We start from the raw sequence: 17,979 nt of genomic DNA on the forward strand, positions 1-17,979 counted from the left end.
ATATTTAGGGTTACTTCCAATTCAGAAAAATTGTTTAATATTAAAGAACTTCAGGTTCCTCATTTTTAAAACTGACAAAAGTAATCTTTTATAATAAGGTGTATGTCCAAATAAGACAGGGTGGAAAATGTACACGCTTTAGGCATTTTCTTATCATTTTATTGGGCCATAGGGCTTAACATAAATGCCACACTCTCAATTATCTTGGGAAGATATTTGATCCAGTGGCAAGGAAAATGCAGGATGGGGTAGAAAATTTGATATTGTAAGTGAATATCTAAAAGTAGAAAGGCTTAGTATCTTCAGTGGAAATACTTCTTTCCTAGTGTTGAAATTCCTTCCACATGAAGCGAGTTTAATGTCATTCCTTACTTTTTTCACCCTGTTACTGTTTCTGCCCCAGAGAGGACAAGATGACTGGCAAAGTTGGAAGCGTATATTTGGATGTATCAAAGCAAAAATGGCAGCAGGCAGAGTTAAACAGCAAGGAAGACTTCATTCAAGGCTATTGCCACGGAGGAGAGAGGCAAGCAGTCAGTCTGAGCTCCGCTCCACTGAAACAAAGGATGGAGGGTGTGTAAGCCCGAGGGGAGCTGGCGGGAGGTCCTGGAGGAAAGTAGAGGGTAGTCATATACCCTCTGCGTTTGCTTATTGGCTTTATCCAAAGGGAAAATAAACTGCTCCTGTGTTTATAACCCATTGCAACTTGGAGCAGGGCACCCACACAGACAGGGAGATGGGGGTACTACTCTCCTTGATGATTACATGTCAGAGGGTTGGCTCCCAGTTGCTTGAGAAAGATAGCCTGAGGTTGTAAACCTGTCAAGAGGCTTTTTAAAAGAATAAAACCTCAAAGAGGCAGGGAACAAATTTACAGTTACAAGTTTTCTAAGAAAAGGGAGGTTAGGGGCCTAGAGTCAGGAGAAAGCTTAACATTTAGTCAAGCTGAGGGAAACCTTAAGGCCGTCTTGGTCATCTGCTTGCCTTAGTCCTTCCCTGCAGGGGGAGGTATCTCCCCTCGGCTTCTCTAGGCCAGCAGACAAGACGGAATTATAGCTCTTCTGACCTTCACTCTAAGCTTCCTCCTCCAGCGTCCTCTCTCTCTGCAGTAAAGGCGGCCATCTGCCCTGTCATTGTCCTATTTCTCATGCCTCCTCTGAGAACCCCACAGTCATGACCAACCCCCTACTAGTTTCAGAGGCCTTCCTGAAAACTATTCTTTGAGACAGAAGCCTTCTTTCCCACACCTGTCTGTTTTGTGCTGATCTCAGCCTATGACAGTGCTGCCATCAGCTAGACGGGCCTAGGGGGACCTCACCTTGGCCCCCCGGAGCTTCCCACAAACAGCTCCCCTTTGTAAACTGATGTTACAACTTTCTATCATTGCAAGATGCCCTTCAGCAACAGCCATCAGGAAACTGAAAAAATAATAGTTTATTACTTATAAGACCTGGAAATTACACAGCACACTTGGGGCCACAGCAAGGTTGCAGGTAGAGAGAGAGAGAGAGAGGAAGGGGCTGGGAGTTTTGCTTTTATTGGGGTTGAGAGTGGGGGCCTAAGGTTTTGTGGGCTCACTCTTTATTGGTAATCTTCAAACATCAGGACAGGAATTTAAGACAATGAAAGAGAAAAGACAGCATCCCAAATAATCCATTATCAAAATCAACCAAGGTTTCTTAAACGAAAGAGCCTCTGTGGGCTGGGGGTGGAGAGTTGGGGGTGGGAAGGAGGCTGCTTAGTCATGTGGCTGGCGGTGTGTGGATTCGACATCTTGGCAATCAAAGGTTAAATCGGGCCCTTGTGTTGCAAAAGGAAAAAAAACCATCAGGGCTGACACTGCACTGCCTCAAGGGGCTTTTCAAAGACCAACTACCCAGATGGGAACTTTCTAGATGGTTTACTAGAACCCTATTTCAATTTCAGAATATACATTTTGGCATGAGGTTCTAATAACTTGTTACATTTCTGGTCATGTGTTCCAATATGCTTTTTACAATTCTAATGATGTGTTGTGAAACTCGTTGTTCACCTACATAGAGATCTGTGCCTTACAGGCTCCCATCAGAGACTTACCTATACTTAGCCACCCATCCTTCCCTCAGAGCTGTGAAGACCTGCTGATCAACAGTCCAGCACATCAGGATTTGGGACGTAGAGACGAGTAAAGGGAAAACCTTCTCCTTCTAGGAGTCTTGAGGGCCCTTTGGCTCTGAGCAGGCGCATGAAAAGGCCTGTGTCTCAAGGGTGGGCCGTGAAATACCTTTGTCCCTGTGGAGACAGGCTAGCAGCTGGCCTGAGAAGAGTTATGAGGGAAATTTTGTGCTATACTTGCAAGGTGGTTTCTGTGGGTTTAATTCCGTTTCACCATTCCTGAAGCTTCAGTAACTATTATTAAAAGGTAATGCATTTTCTTTACTTAGTCCAGCCACCTCGGAAAGGTTCTGTGCCCGTGCCTGAAAGGAAGTGGAGAGGGGATCCGCAGTGTTGGTGTACTTCTGGCCAGACCGGGGTAAGCCTCTGGTGAGATGTGTCAGAGCAGCGAACCCACAAAGGTTGGCCTCATGAGTGGGAGGCCTGAGCAGAAGAACACCACCTACTCTGTGAGGCAGTTACCAGGGAAACAGAAAGATCTGGAAAACAGAGAAATGCAGACTTCTGAGTCCCACCACAGGCTAGTTGAATTGGAATCTCTAGAGAAGAAGCTCCAAGATCTTAACAGGTGTCTCAGGTGATCTGAGGCAACTGACTCTATACATGCTGTGGAAGAGCATCTGGGAATGACCAGTCCCCACCAGGACGTCTACGGCCGTGGGCAAGGGGTGGGGCGTCCGAACTCAGGACCTCTCAGCTCTGATTGTCCCTAACAGCCCCTTAATCACTGTGACCCTATAAAAGTCACCCTGATACACCCGGCAGACAGCCCCAGGGGCCTTCCGCTCACCTTCCCACCTCCCTCCATCATGATTCCTCCTCCTTTGTCACCTCCACTTTGTCCTTCTCCGCTCAGCTTCCACTGGGGCCATTCATCTTAAGGCCAAGGGCCCAAAGACCGCACTCTATCATGCCCTGAAGAAAGATGTGCATTCATAAAGACCACGACGCCTCAGAAAAGTCCAATTGTATCTGATACCCTCTCTTTCGGAGGGAAGAAAAACTCACAATTCATTTTAGAAAGATTGTTTACAAAAAGATGGCTGAGCACAGGGCATAAATCTGCAAAGAAGTAAAAAGCTAACCTTTGCAAACAATATGGCTTCTCTCTCACTTACCAACTTTACATTTCCCTGTATGGCCCCGGAAGATGACTGGTTAGCCAGAGACGGGTAAGATTCCTCAAGGGAGGAACAACCTAAGACAGGCACAGTCGCAGGGGCGCCATCAGGTGAGAATTTGGGGATCAACAGAGGTGAGGCTCAGAACCTCACCCCCCCTGCTTTGAGAGAAATCTTCTGCATCCGTGGATGTCTTGCTGCCCTTGTCTAGCCTGGATTAATACTTAGTCCATAGGCACATACCTGATCATCTGATCATCTATATTTGCCTTCTTACAGCACTAAACTATGTTTTCTACCTTTATCTTGCATCTACCTACCACTTCAGCATTTTATTAAAAATAAAAATAATAATAATAATAGGAGAAATGTGGGATCAACATATAAATCAAGTACAAAAATCAAATGAATATTCATATTTGACCTGATGGTTTATAGGTCATATTGCATGATCAAAACCGAAAGTTTCTGTGATGAATGCCCTTGTACTGTTCACCATGTAAGAATTTATTCACTTTGTAAGAATTCGTTCACCATGTAAGAACTTGTTCGTTATGCTTCAGAAGATTGGAGACTGACGAGAATTAGGCTTGAGATGGATTAATGATTGTACATTGAGCATTGACCCCCCTATACTGAATTTTATTGTTGTTAACAACCATTTGATCAATAAATATGAGAGATGCCCTCTCAAAAAAAAAAAAAAAAAAAAAAAAAAAGATGGCTGAGGCTCACCCTCAGAAGTAATTAGGGAAACACGTATCAAAACTGCTGTGAGATGGTATTCCACACACAACAGACTGGCAAGAAAAAATATATGTTTCTGGCAATCCTGAGGGTTGATGAGACAACAAAGGACTGACAGCATGCATAGAAGAGCTTGGTTTAGTCACTTTGGAGAACAATTGGCTTGTGCTTTCCGTACTAAAATGGAACACGTCCACACCCAGTAAGATGACAATTTGAGCTCTACTTGTAACAGAATAGTTTCATTGCCCTAAAAATGTCCTGCAGTTCACCTGTTCCTCTCCCCACCCTATCCCCAAAAAAAACAAAACAAACAACAACAAAACCCCTGGCAACCACTGATCTTTGTAATTGTCTCTATAGTTTCGCCTTTTCCAGAATGTCAAACAAGTGTAATCACAGAATATTTAGGCTTCAGACTGACTTGTTTCACTTAGCAGCAAGCATTTAGGTTTCCTCTATCTCTTTCTGTGACTTGATAGCTCATTACTTTTTACTGCTCAATAATCTATTGTATGGATGTGCCGCAGCTTGTTTATTCATTCACCTATGTGTTGTTTCCAGTTTGAGGAAATGATGAATAAAAGCACTGTACACATTCATGTTTAGGACGCTTCTGTTTTTCATAGTCAAAAATAGGAAACATTACAACTGTCTGTCAGCAAACGGATAAAAAAAAATCATGGTATATCTATTTATACAAAATATCCAGGAATTCACTGTGATTGTGAGTGGGATCATTTCTTCAGCTTAAATCCGTACTCATGGTACAATGTGGGGCACTGTTTCCAGCCCCTGTCTGGCAAGCTTGAAATATGTTGAAACCAAGTTGGCCTTGTTCTATAAAGCGAGAAGGGAGCCTTCTAGGTACGAGCTGAGATACGGACCTTTACAAATCTATGCACCAAGTTCATGCCTGAGATAATGCAAAGGACTGAATGCTTATGTCCTCTCAAAATTCCTATGTCGAAATCCTAACCCTGATGGTATTTAGAGGCGAAGTCTTAAGGGGATAATTAAGTAACAGAGGCAATGCCCTCATGAATGGGATTGTGCCCTTATAAAAGACAGCCCAGAAATCTCCTTTCCCCTTTTACCACGTAAGGACACAGCAAGTAGCCAGCTGTCTGTGAACCAGGAAGCCAGCCCTCACCAGACACCAGATCTCCCGGCACCTTGATTTTGGACTTCCGACCCTCCAGAACTGTCAGAAATAAATGTTTATTGTTCAAGCCTCCCGTCTGTGGTATTTTTGTTAGTACAGCCCAAGCAGACTAAGACAGGCAGGTGTTTCTAGAATCTGTCCATGTCCAGAGTTCCTGTCTAGGCTGCACAAACTGACAGCTGAATGAAAACCCACATACACACTGAAGTCCCATGGAAGGCTCACCGGGGACCAACGCTGGGGTACAGGCTAACATTTTTTTTTATAGGCTAACGTTTGAGAAGCATTGGTATGGGATACACTGGAACCTGGGAGGTAGTTCAAAATTTATGTAGTCAAAGTTACGATTTCATTTTGGTCCTAGAGCATATTTGGATGTGGGACCTCAGCTCACCCTGAAGTAGAGGTCTGATGGCATTGTTTCTTAGGCTTAAGTCCCAGTTAAGGTTTTCAGCTTTATAAAGTGATGATAATAATAATAGCTATTATTTACTAAGCTCTTACTATGCACGGTTATTGTGTTAAATACTTAATATGTATTATCTAGGTTAAGATATCCTACAGGATAGGTACTAATATTATTCCCATTCTACATATGAGGGCCCTGAGGCTTGGTGAAATTTTATAACTTGCTTATGACCACACAGGAGAGTTATGGAGTTAGGACCTGATCCAAAACCCTGATCTCAATACCACAATGTGTTACTTGATCACCAACTCTTAAACAGGACTCACCTACACTCAGTTGATAAGGAACACCAGCCATAGCTGAGACACATCAACCAGGGTATAATATTTAGAACCCACTGACACTTAGTGTTTATCAAAAGTTTAACTGTAGGGAAAATTATTCAGGGAAGATTACCCAAAGGACATGCAGCTGGTCCATACCTTCCCTAAAAATCTAAATCCAATATATCATCAACCCAGGTCACTGGAGACCTCAACACCTACGCAGCATTATTTTTGTATCTGAACTCTAGCTTATGTGGATTTTTATACACCAATGTGATTGCCAAAAGCCTGTATCAAAGCTAATTGAAAGAGAGTCCATGCAATATGCCTGTTTTTAGTATTTCACTTAAGCAACTGGTTTATTTTTATTTTTGATCACTGTGAATTCTGTGATTGACCAGAAAGCTTGGAGCCAAATCTGAGGCCCAGCCATAATAAGGGCCATTACAACCTGCATTTTCAGAGTCATTTCTGGCTCAATTTTATGCATCATTTTTAGTTGATCTTATCCTCTATTTTTATTTGTTCTCCCAAGTTGCCTTAAACTCTTCAGAAGTAAGACAGTACAAATAGAAATAATTTTAAGTCAGAGAAAGAAATCCACATAAGTGTGGAAACAATGGTTATCTCTGCATAGTGGAAGAATAGGCTTTTAAAATTTGCTCCTTCATAAAGGCTCCCAACTCTCTGATCATAAATATTATTTATTTTATAAATACAAAAATATATTTTTAAATCATTGACAAACTGTAAAGTTCTATTTATTTTTGTTTGTTTTAAACATTGGTAAAAGTGCAGTCTGTTAGAGTAGGTTGAAGGAGAAGATGGAGATAGCCTTGAAATAAATAAATCTCTCACCCTTTCTCAAGATATGGATAATCCTGTTGGTTGTTTTGCTGAAGAACTCTGACTAATAGAGAGATATCCCATATTCTAGAATCAGAAGACTTAGTACTGCTAAGATTTTAATTATCCTTTAGTTGATCCCTTGCAAGAGTCAGCAATTTTTTTCTGTAAGAGCTACATAGCAAATATTCTGGCTTTATAGGCCATGTGACTTCTGTCACAACTACTCAGTTCTACCATTGTGGTGCAAAAGCAGCTATAGACAACACATAAGCAAATGAGCATGACTGTGTTCTAATAAAACTTTATGGATACAGAAATTTGAATTTCATATGACTTTCATGCATTACAAATATTACTCTCTTTTTTATTTTTTCAACCTTTTAAAAATGTTCAAACCATTCTAAGCTTGCAAACTGTACAAAAATAGGAATGGGCCATATTTAAGCCATGGAACATAGTTTGCCAACCCCCGATCTATTGAATTGATGCAACCTCCATCAACACTCTATCATGTTGTAAACCTTAAATATACACCATGTTTTATCTGTCAGAAATAAATAAAAATATTAAAATCCAAAAAACCTTTTTTTTAATTCTACCAGGCTTGTTTTGTAAAAATTGAAAAACTTACTCTAAAATTTATGTGGAAATGCCGAAGAACCTAGAAGGACCAAAATAAATATTTTTAAAATAAGGACTTACTTAACCCAACTTCAAAACTTACTAAGCTACAATAATCAAGACAGTGTGCTATTGGCGTTATAGATCAGTGAAACAGGAGAGTTAATAAATAGATACACACATATACAGCCAATTGATTTCTGACAGAAGTATCAAGGCAATTCAATAGAGAAAGTATAGTTTTCTTCCAACAGTTGGATATCCATATGCAAAAAAAAAAAGAAAGACTTCAACCTTTAACTCACTCCATACACAAAAATTAATTCAAAATGAAACATAGATTTAAATTTAAGAGCTAAATCTATAAGCATTCTAGAAGAAAACAGAGAAAAGCTCTGTAAGCTTGCATTAGGAAAATATTTTTTTTCAGTAAGAAACAAAAAGCACAAACCATAATAGAAAAAATTTGATGAATTGAGCTTTCTCAAAATTTAAAACTTCTGCGATTTAAAAGACTTTGTTTAGAGACTATAAAGACAGCCACAGACTGGGAGAAAATGTTTGTAAAAACATGTATCTGACAAGGACTTATGTCCAGAATAGATAAAGAACTCTCAAAGTTAATAATAAGACAAACAACCTGATTAAATAATGGACAAAAGATTTGAATGGATATTTAACCAAAGAAAACATTCAGATGGCAAATAAGCACATGAAAATATGTTCAACGTGATTAGTCATTAGGGAAATGCAAATTAAAACCATCATGAGATACCACCACACAGCCACAAAAATGCTAGAATTTAAAAGACTGACAATAACATGTCCTGTTGGGGGGGAGCATCTGGAAATCTTATTCATTGCAAAATGGAACAGTCACTTTCCATTAACAGCCACTAGCTTAGAATGATTTAACAGTTTCTTAAAATGTTTAACATACACCTACCACACAATCCAGCAATCCCACTCCTAAGTATTTACCCAAGAGAAATGAAATATATGTTTACACAAGGAATTGTATGCCAATGTTTATAGCAGCTTAAGTCATAGTAGCCAAAAATTAGATTCAGTCTACCAACTGAAGAATGGATAAACAAACTGTGGTACACACATACATGGAATATTACTCAGCCAAAAAAAGATTCGCGCAACAACCTGGATGAATCTCAAGAGCAGTAAGCCAGCAAAGTGAAAGAAACTAAACAAACAAACAAACAAAGGCTATACACTGTGTGATTCTATTTCTATGACATTCAGGAAAAGGAAACAGGAAATCAGATCAGTGTTTGTTGAGTGGTGGGAGTGGGAGAAAGGTACTGACTACCATGGGGCAGGAGATAAATTTCCAGGGTGATGGAAATGTTCTGTATCTTGATTGTGATTGTTACATAATAGCATGCATTTGTCAAAACTCATCAAACAGAATACTTAGGCTGGGTAGATTTTATTGTACATAAAATATACTTTATTTAAAAAATCAAACACTTTTTAGAAAACAAAGGTGGTTATATTTTAGACCCTGGGCTAGAGGAATGTTTCTTAAATAAAATCAAAATACATTGACAAAAACATGTATAAAGCCGGCTCAGCATTAAAGCCCAAATTTTTGCAGTGATCCGTAAGGTCCTATATGAACTTCTCTGGCCTCATTTTCTACCTCTCTCTGCTCATCAGTCCAGTGTCCTCGCCCTTTATTATTCCTCAAACCCATCAGGCACATATTTGCCTCAGGGCTTTTGCCAATCCATGTTATAATTGCACACCTCCTTCCACACAAAGGAAATTCCTAGGGATGACCACAGCCATGCAAGACCCACCATCTGGTGCCTCAACTCCAGGTGTGACTCCGGGGCAGACCCAGGTAGCCTCTGCTTGTCTGGTGGGCTGGGGCAGAGGAGCCTGAGCAAGCATCTCTGTTCCTGCAGCACCTTGAGTGGCACTTGGCCAAAGGCTGCTTCCAGGCCAGAGACTGATCTGTGGAGACCATGCTTAACTACTAATCACTGCTCACTTCTTAGGAGAAGCCAAACTTTTAACCACAGACGTCACTTAATTACACCACACAGAACTTCTCCGTGGAGCTAATTAGTGCCAAAGCAGGGTAGCCAGGAGATTTTCAAATGGAGCTTCTCTGGGTCTTGTTAACAAGGTCACAGGAGAGACCAGGCCCCACAGAGGGAGCACCAGTAGCACAGAAACTTTTCCGATTATTTCACAGTCAAAGCCTCCTGGCTTCCTCAGGAGGCGATAATCACTAATGCCATCATCAAAAGTATCATCCCAGAATAACAAGTAGGTGTAATCTCTTATGCCACCACTATTTAATTAAGAGTAGCTGCCTGGAGTGCTAATTTAAGAATAATTCAAAACTCGGGCTCAATTCCAGTGAGAAATAATGCTCTTTGATAAATTAGCAACATGTGCCAAGGATATGGAGTGGGGGAGATTGCAACACACAAGCTATGCATTCACCATCCATGCCTGACACCGGATCTTGGGCCACGCTGCGTTCCCACTTAGCACTTTTCTGCACCTCCATGAGTCCATGATTGGAGTATCTTTGCCTCTCTTTTCCGCTTAGTTAATGCCTAGGTGCTATCCTTCAAGGCCTGACTTCTCTATAGCTTCCCCTGAACATTTTTCCTGATCCTTGGGTCCAAATAGGACTAATAACTCTCTCCACTGTGCTTTGAAGATCATCTTATCATTGTGAGTATTGCACTGATCTGGGCAATTGGGATGCTGTACGAGAATAACTTCTAGAGAGAGGTTCTCGGTAGGTGGGCTGAGAAGACAGGACACAGAGGAAACTGGTAGTGGCTCTCTGGTGGGAAAAGGAAAACGAAAGAGAGTAAAGGTATTTGTCAGGGAGATAGGAAGTCAAAACACAGAACCTGTAATAACCAAAACAAAATATTGAGAAATCCTCTCTCTCAAAGATACTGGTGAGCGTTTAGCTACTTAATAACCCAGGATATTAAGAGCACAGTGAGTAATCAGTGAAGAGAAGAGCATAAGCATCTATTTCTAGAAGTCCCACACTACAAGGAGACACCAAAGGGAGAAGGAGCAGGATCCCAGGTGAAAACAAACATGCAGGAAAAAATGAAATGAAAAAAATCCAAGCCAAGTGCAATTTTAAAAACAACTCCATTTACAATATAATCAAAAGCCTTGAAATGCTTCTGGAAAGTCATGTCGGACCTATACCCTGAACACAATGAAACTATGCTGAGGGAAATTCAAGATCTCAGTAAATGAAGAGCCCCCACCGTGCTCCTGAATGTGGGGCTCAATATTAAAATGTCAGTTCTTCTCAAATTGATCCATAGATTCAACCAACACTGTCCCTATCAAAATCCCAGCAGGTGTTTTTATAGAAATTGACAAGATGATTCCCAGATTCATATGGAAATGCAAAGAACTTAGAAAAGCAAAAAAAATCTTGAAAAGGAAAACAGAGTTGGAAAACACACACCAAACAATTTCAAGACTTACTGAAAAGTTACTTACTATAAAGCTACAAGCCAGCATAGTGGTGTTATAAGGATAAATGAATCAGTGAAAGGTAACAGAGTTCTGAAATAGACCCACACATATGCCGTCACTTAACTCTTTACAAAGGTGCGAGTGCGATTCAAAATAGAAAGCGCAAAGAACGTCCTACTCACCAGATGATGTTAGAGCATCTAGATGTCTAAAATGCAAAAAATAAACCTTGACCCTATCTCATATGATACACAAAAATAAACCTAAAATGGATTTTAGACTTAAAAATCTATAAATGTTCAAGAAAAAAATAGAATATCTTTATGACTTTGCAGTAACCAAAATTTCTTGGATAGGAAAAAAAGTCACTAATCATTAGGGGAAAAACAGTAAGCTGGACTTCATCAAAATATCTTAAATTATGTTCTTCAAAATTATATTAAGAAAATGAAAGAGCAAGCCACAGACTGGGGAAGATATTTGTAATACCTGTAACTTACCATGGTAATAAGACAACCCAATAAACAGTGAGCAAAAGATTTGAACAGACACATCATAAAAAAAGAAGACATGCAAATGACCAGCAATCCTCGGCATCATTTGTCATGGGGGAAATGAAATAAGAATTGCCACTTAATACCCACCAGGAGAATGGCTAAAATTAAAAAGACTCATAAGAACCAAAGACACACCCATCAGAAATTGAACTCTCAGACTTTGCTGATGGGAGCACAACATGGTACAACCACTTTGGAAAACAAGCAATTTCTTATAAAGTTAAACATACATTTACCATATGATCCAGGAATTATACTCCAAATATTTACCCAAGAGAAAGGAAGACATATATCCACCAATGACTTGTGTCAAATATTCATAATAGCTGTGTTCATAATATCCAAAACTAGAAACAACCCAAATGTCCACATTAAAGGAAAAACAAATCGCTGTATACTTACACAATGAAGTGCTACCCAGGATTAAAAAAAGAACAAACTACTGGTAAACACAAAAACATGGATATAGTCCTATAAGACATTACACTGAGTAAAGAAAGCAAGACACAAAAAAGTACAATATAATATGCTGCCATTCATACACAGTTCAAGAACAGGCTAAATCTATTATGCTGCAAAAAGTCAGAATAGTAGTTAACTCCAGATGTTAAAAACAGTTCAAGCTATGCACTTAAGATTTATGCATTTTAATGTATGTAAAACATACACCTCAATTATTCATTAGAAAATAATTTTTAAACCACCACACTATAAGAGGTGATTTATCTGTCCCTGCTTTTCCACTAGCAAGATATGCCCACAGGTACCCCTATAGTTTGCCAGCTTTGACACTGCTCGAAGTCCATTCAGTGATGAGCGTCCCTACTTTCTCCCTCTTTTGACAGCAATTAAAAGTGTCCAGGCCAGCTAATGCAAAAGATATGGCTACCATTTTGAATGGTATCTATCAGTTCAGCTATACTTGTAAAGCAGGGCATGTAAAAATATATCTTTGAAGACACTTAGTTGGGGAACTTATGTCCATATTTTTCCAAGTCAGCAAAAAACTCACCTCTGATCTCTTGTCTGGCTAATTGATAAGGATGGTCAGAGTCAGACCGCCAAGAACGCCACTCGACAATGATGACGCAGAATCATCCAGAGACCCACAAAGCCAAGTTATTCTATAAACCTGTGGGCATAATGCCTGATGGTCACTGAGCCGTTCAAGGGCTTATGGAATTATTTAAGATTTGGAAGAAAGAATGCATTGTCCAAAATACTAAAATAAAATGACAAAATTGAAATTATAAATGCCTAGTTAAATGTCTACAAGATGTAATATATTAACTAGTCAATTAAAACCCACCTAAACATATATGTAAATTGTATATGTGTAGGTTATATTAAATGTGGTAGATGGATGAATTTTAATATGTTTGATATGATGTAGGATGAGGTATCTAAAGAAGATTGACCTTAACAGCACAAAGACCAGGCAAAATTGCTCTGATTACTTGCCATATTGTAACTTCTTTATTAGTCTAATAAACCCGTCTTTCTTTTTCTGCACAAGGAGACTCAGTTGCTTCTTTCATTTCTGGCACCACAAGGGATGTCAGTCTACACTGCCCTGGGAACTAGAAACCCCAGCTCTTGAAGAGAGACCACTAAGGGACCAACAGGCAAGAACCAGGCATCTGCCACTTGTTAGAGAGCCTTTCTCTTCAGGAGACCCATCAGCCTGGGGCACATTCGGAGTCACTCCGTTTCTTATTCTGCTGCTCTGCCTACCGTCCCAAGACTTGTAGAGGCAAGTGCCTTGGTCACGTTAGCTAGGATTTTGTTTTTGAGCTACTTTGCTCAAACCCAGCACCCCAGATCCTGGAAAATTCCTAAACCATAAGTCATTTGAATGTGTGCTGACTGAATTTCTGTTACCGCTGACCTTCGCAATAGGAAGAATATAGGTTTAGGTGTCACTTAAACAGAACTATGCCTTGTTTATCGCAGGAATGGCTTCTTAGATCTTGGTTATCAACTAGTGAGGGCTGAACATGGCCCTTGGCAGGGGACTTCAAGCCCAGGTTCTGCCATTGACATGCATTATGACCTCACAGAAATCTCTTTTCTCTGAGCCTCAGTCACCTTATCTGGAAAGACAAAGAAGAGCCCCGGTTCCACGGAGCTGCTTTCATGATAATGAGGAAGATATTGCGTGTGATGGGGTTGGCACGAGGCCTGGCATGTAGAGCTCTCAAAACACTGTCAGATGAAAAGCAGATTAACGGTTGTCAGGGGGCAGGAGAGTAATTAATGGGGTGTGGCTGCTTAATGGGTACAGGGTTTCCTTTTGGAATTATTATGAAAATGTTCTGGAACCAGATACTGGTGATGGTTGCACATTGTGAATGCACTGAATGCCTCTCAGTGGCATACTTTTAAATGGTCAAAGTGGTCAACTTTATGTTACATGTACTTAACCACAATAAAAAAAACACTGCCGGACGCCCTTCTCCACCCCACAGGGTGAGTGGAGGGAGGAGGAAACTAGGGTCTGTCTTGAGCCCCCCTCATGCGGGCAGGAACCGAGGACCAAGACAAGAGCGGGCAGGCGAGTCCCCCCCGCAGGGCTCAGGTTGGAGTTTCATAAGCGTGGTTGGGAGGGAAGGAAGGAAGGGGAGACACCTATAGATGGGGAGATAAACGGGCACAGCTCTTCAGGGAACCAGTTCTCTGAACATCGTCGGGGAGTTCAGAGTGCAAGTCATAGATGAGAAAGGAGATTGCAAGCCTGGAAAAAGTGAGTCATGGGAAAGTCATCCCTCCTCTAAAGAGAGAGAGAGTGACCAAGAGGCAGCACGGCGTGGGGCAGAGGTCCCCCCCAAGGGCTTACGAACAGAATCGTCTGGAAGGGTGTTTACATGGCCAGTGCCCACCACACCACACACCTCCCACCCCATCCTCCTCCCCACTGTGATTCTGGTCCTGGAAGTCTTCACGGGGCACGTGGTGGACGCAGGCCACACACTGGGATTTCACTGCTGCCCCCACCACTGTGCAGCTGTAAGACTCTGGACAAGTTTGCCGCATCGACCTTTGCTGAATCTCAGTGTCATCCTTTGTGAAATAGGAAAACCTATGCACAGGGCTGACAGTCAGAGCGAATGAAATCGGCAGGTAGAACACCTGCCACAGAGTAGACTCTTAATTAAAATGTTTCCTGTCCCCTTCTCCAGTGATGCATGTCACACTTGGGACATTTTCTCTTTCCATCAGGCCAGAAAGCAAAAGAGAACACAGCAGGGGATTTTGAACAGAGAAAAGGAACCATTTCCCATAAATCAATGTGATAAGAGATGGCATTTTAAATAGAGCCCTAGTTTATGAGTTAAAATCTGCCGTAAAGTCACCTTTATTCATAAGTCAAAAAATTGTAACAAGTCAAATGTCCATTGACTAGATAAATCAATTGTGGTAGTCATTAATACTTACACAGCAATAAAAAATATCAAACTACTGATATGCACAGCAACATGGCAGACATGTTGTGTAAAAGAAACCAGACACAAAATTACACATTGTATGACTTTATAAATGAAATGTATAAGCAGAATAAATTAACTAATGGTGATAGTAGTCAGAATAATGGCTATATTCTGAAGGTTTTTGACTGGGAAGGGGCATAAAAGAGACTTTAGAGTGATGGAAATATTCTATATCTTGATTTTTTTTTTGGTGTTACTTGGACTTATGTAAAAATCCACTGAGGTATGCACTTAAGGCTAATATACTTTGTTGTATGTATCTTATACTCCAATGGTGGGCAGGGGGAACCTACCCACAGAAGTCTGCAAGAATGTACCACCACATTATCCTGAAGCCCAAAATATGAAGCCTAAAGTTGTGCAAATGGTTCAAAAGTATAGAGCTAGAGAGCAAAAAAATTTTAACCAAAAGTATACAGAGTGAGAGCAAATCAAAATTATTTCAGTGTAGCCTGAGAGGAAACCAAATTTAAATGAAACATGAATAACAGCTAAGATAATAAGAAAAGTGTTTTATTATAGTTCCCTTAATAATGCTCAATAAAAGCATCTTTCAAGTTTTGATATTCCTTACTCTCATCCACACAAAGGTATTTTTGTTTAATCAATTTTTATAGGAAAACACAATTAAGTCAAAAAGTGCATTATGAACATGTCTAACACCCTTGACAAGTTTTTACTCAAACATTAGAAAATTGGATTATGTGTACCCTATGGTCTTTGCAACTCTACTATTCTGTACTTCAGTAATTTCACTTCTCAAGTTCTTTGCTTGCAATTACATGGAGTGGCTCCCAGGTCAGCAGTGGGGCCATTGTGATGTTCTTCACGGGGTTCTCAGACTAAAGCCAACAGAGACAAAACAGAACTGAGGAAACTCAGATCCACTGAGGTGGACCATCCACATTTCCCAGCCCCGTTGCAAAGCAGAAGCTTGAATCTAGTGTCTCACACCACTCAGCCATCCTAAGTCTGCCCTAGTGAACACCCTTCCTATAAACGGAGAATTGCCCACATTATGGGTCTCTCCTCCCCAAGGTGCAAGCCAGAAAACTCCCTTTCCCACGCTCGTTGGAGCTGGAGTGCAGGCACATGAAACAAAGGTGACTTAACACTAAGGAGAGAAAAGTGGGGAAGCAGTGACATGCAGAATGAATCCACTTTCCCGTGAGGGTGGCTGGAGAAGCGCTGGGATTCAGCGGCAGCAGGGGTTTTGGCAGCAGAGGTGTGATATGAGATGCCTGCATCCAGTGCGGTAGCAGGGGCGTCTTTGGCTGCTGTTTCTGGGCTCGAAGCCCCTGAGCCTAATTCTCAGCTCCTACCAATAGTTCCATGAGCTTTGCAATGTCCTCTAATAAATTCCTTCCTACTTAACCAGGCTAGAGGGACTTCTGTTTGCACTAAAAGCCCTGAATGAGTCACCCACTGCATCAGTCAAGAGTCTCCAGAGAAACAGAACCAATAGGAGGTAGATAGGTAGATAGATGGATAGATAGATGTAGATAGATAGATTAGATAGATGATAGATAGATGATAGATGATAGATAGATAGATAGATAGATAGATAGATAGATAGATAGATAGATAGATAGATAGATAGGTATAGATAGATAGATAGATAGATAGATAGATAGATAGATAGATAGATAGATAGATAGATAGATGATAGATGATAGATATAGAGAGACAGATAGACAGATAATAGGTAGATGGCTTTTTTTTTTTTTTTTTTTAGGAATTGGCTCACACAACTGCCAGGGTTGGCAAGTCTGAAATCCACAGGGCAGGCAGATAAGCTGGAAACTCAGACAGGAATTGATGCTGCCATCTTGAAGCAGAATTTCTTCTCCGGGAAACCTGTTTTTAGCCTTAAGGCCTTTCAGATGATTAGATGAGGCCCACTCATATTACCAAGGGTAATCTCCTTAGACTATAGATGTTAACCACATCTGCAAAATACCTTCACAGCCACACCTAGATTAGCAATGGATTGAATAACTGGGTACTGTAGCCCAGCCAAGGTGATGCATAAAACTAACCATCATACCCACCAAATCAAAAGTCCAGGAATGAGCATTCACATGAGCATTAAGAGACTTCACTCTGAAGAAGCCTTCTTGGAGCCGTTTATATAAGTTTGCCACTGCAAACACTTCACAGACATTGTTCACACAAAACAAAGTCCATCTGCATTCAAGAGAAGACTATCCCCGGGAACCACCCCATCCTCCCACCCCACAGCTGCTCCCACTCCACGGGGTCCCAGCTGCTGCCATCTCTCAGCTGGACCTGGGCCACAGCCTCCTCACCATTCTGCCAGCCTTTGGTCCCTGCTGCCCCCCCTCTGTCATCCACCCTACCCGAAGGTACTCTTTCTAAAACATTAGGCTGATCAAAATTCCCTTCAGAGCCACCACGGTGCTTCTGTTACCCCAGGCCAGCAGCAATTAAGGTTTCATTGCAACAAATACTCAGACCAACTTAAGCGAAAGAGGAATTCATGGAGTTGCCCCAGGATGGAAGGAAAAGCTTGGTCTTGAGACCGTCAGGAATTCAGGCTTCCCTAGTGATCTTAGAAGCAAGAACTAATGGACAGTCTTTTCAGAGCCTAGGTGTGGGGATGAATCAGACGTCTCCATCTCCAGGCAACTCCACTCAGGGGCCTATTTAAAAGGAGGAAGTGTCCAGTTGGCGGGCACTGATTGACAAGCCCACCCTCTCAGCCGCGACAGAGCCCCTGAGGGGACCACCAGGGCTGAAATGAACAAGAGGCGGGCAGATCCACAGGCAAAGTAGGGGTATTAGCAGCATAGGGGAAATAGATCCCGGGCAAACAAGGGCGAGACACAGCCACCCTGTGCCCAGTTCCAGCACACGAAGGGTCCTTCCACATCAGAGCTATGGGGGAGCCAGGAGGGACTGGATTCTCTGCATTCAGCAGGGCCAGGAAGGAATGGTGGAAACAGTCCCCAGCCAACAAGGAGGCACAGGGCGCTCTGGTCTGTACGGAGACCCAGCCCCAGGGACCACCAGTCTGGACCCAATTTTCCCCA

This window comes from Manis javanica, chromosome 2, assembly GCF_040802235.1.
Source record: "Manis javanica isolate MJ-LG chromosome 2, MJ_LKY, whole genome shotgun sequence".
Classification (NCBI taxonomy): Eukaryota; Metazoa; Chordata; class Mammalia; order Pholidota; family Manidae; genus Manis; species Manis javanica.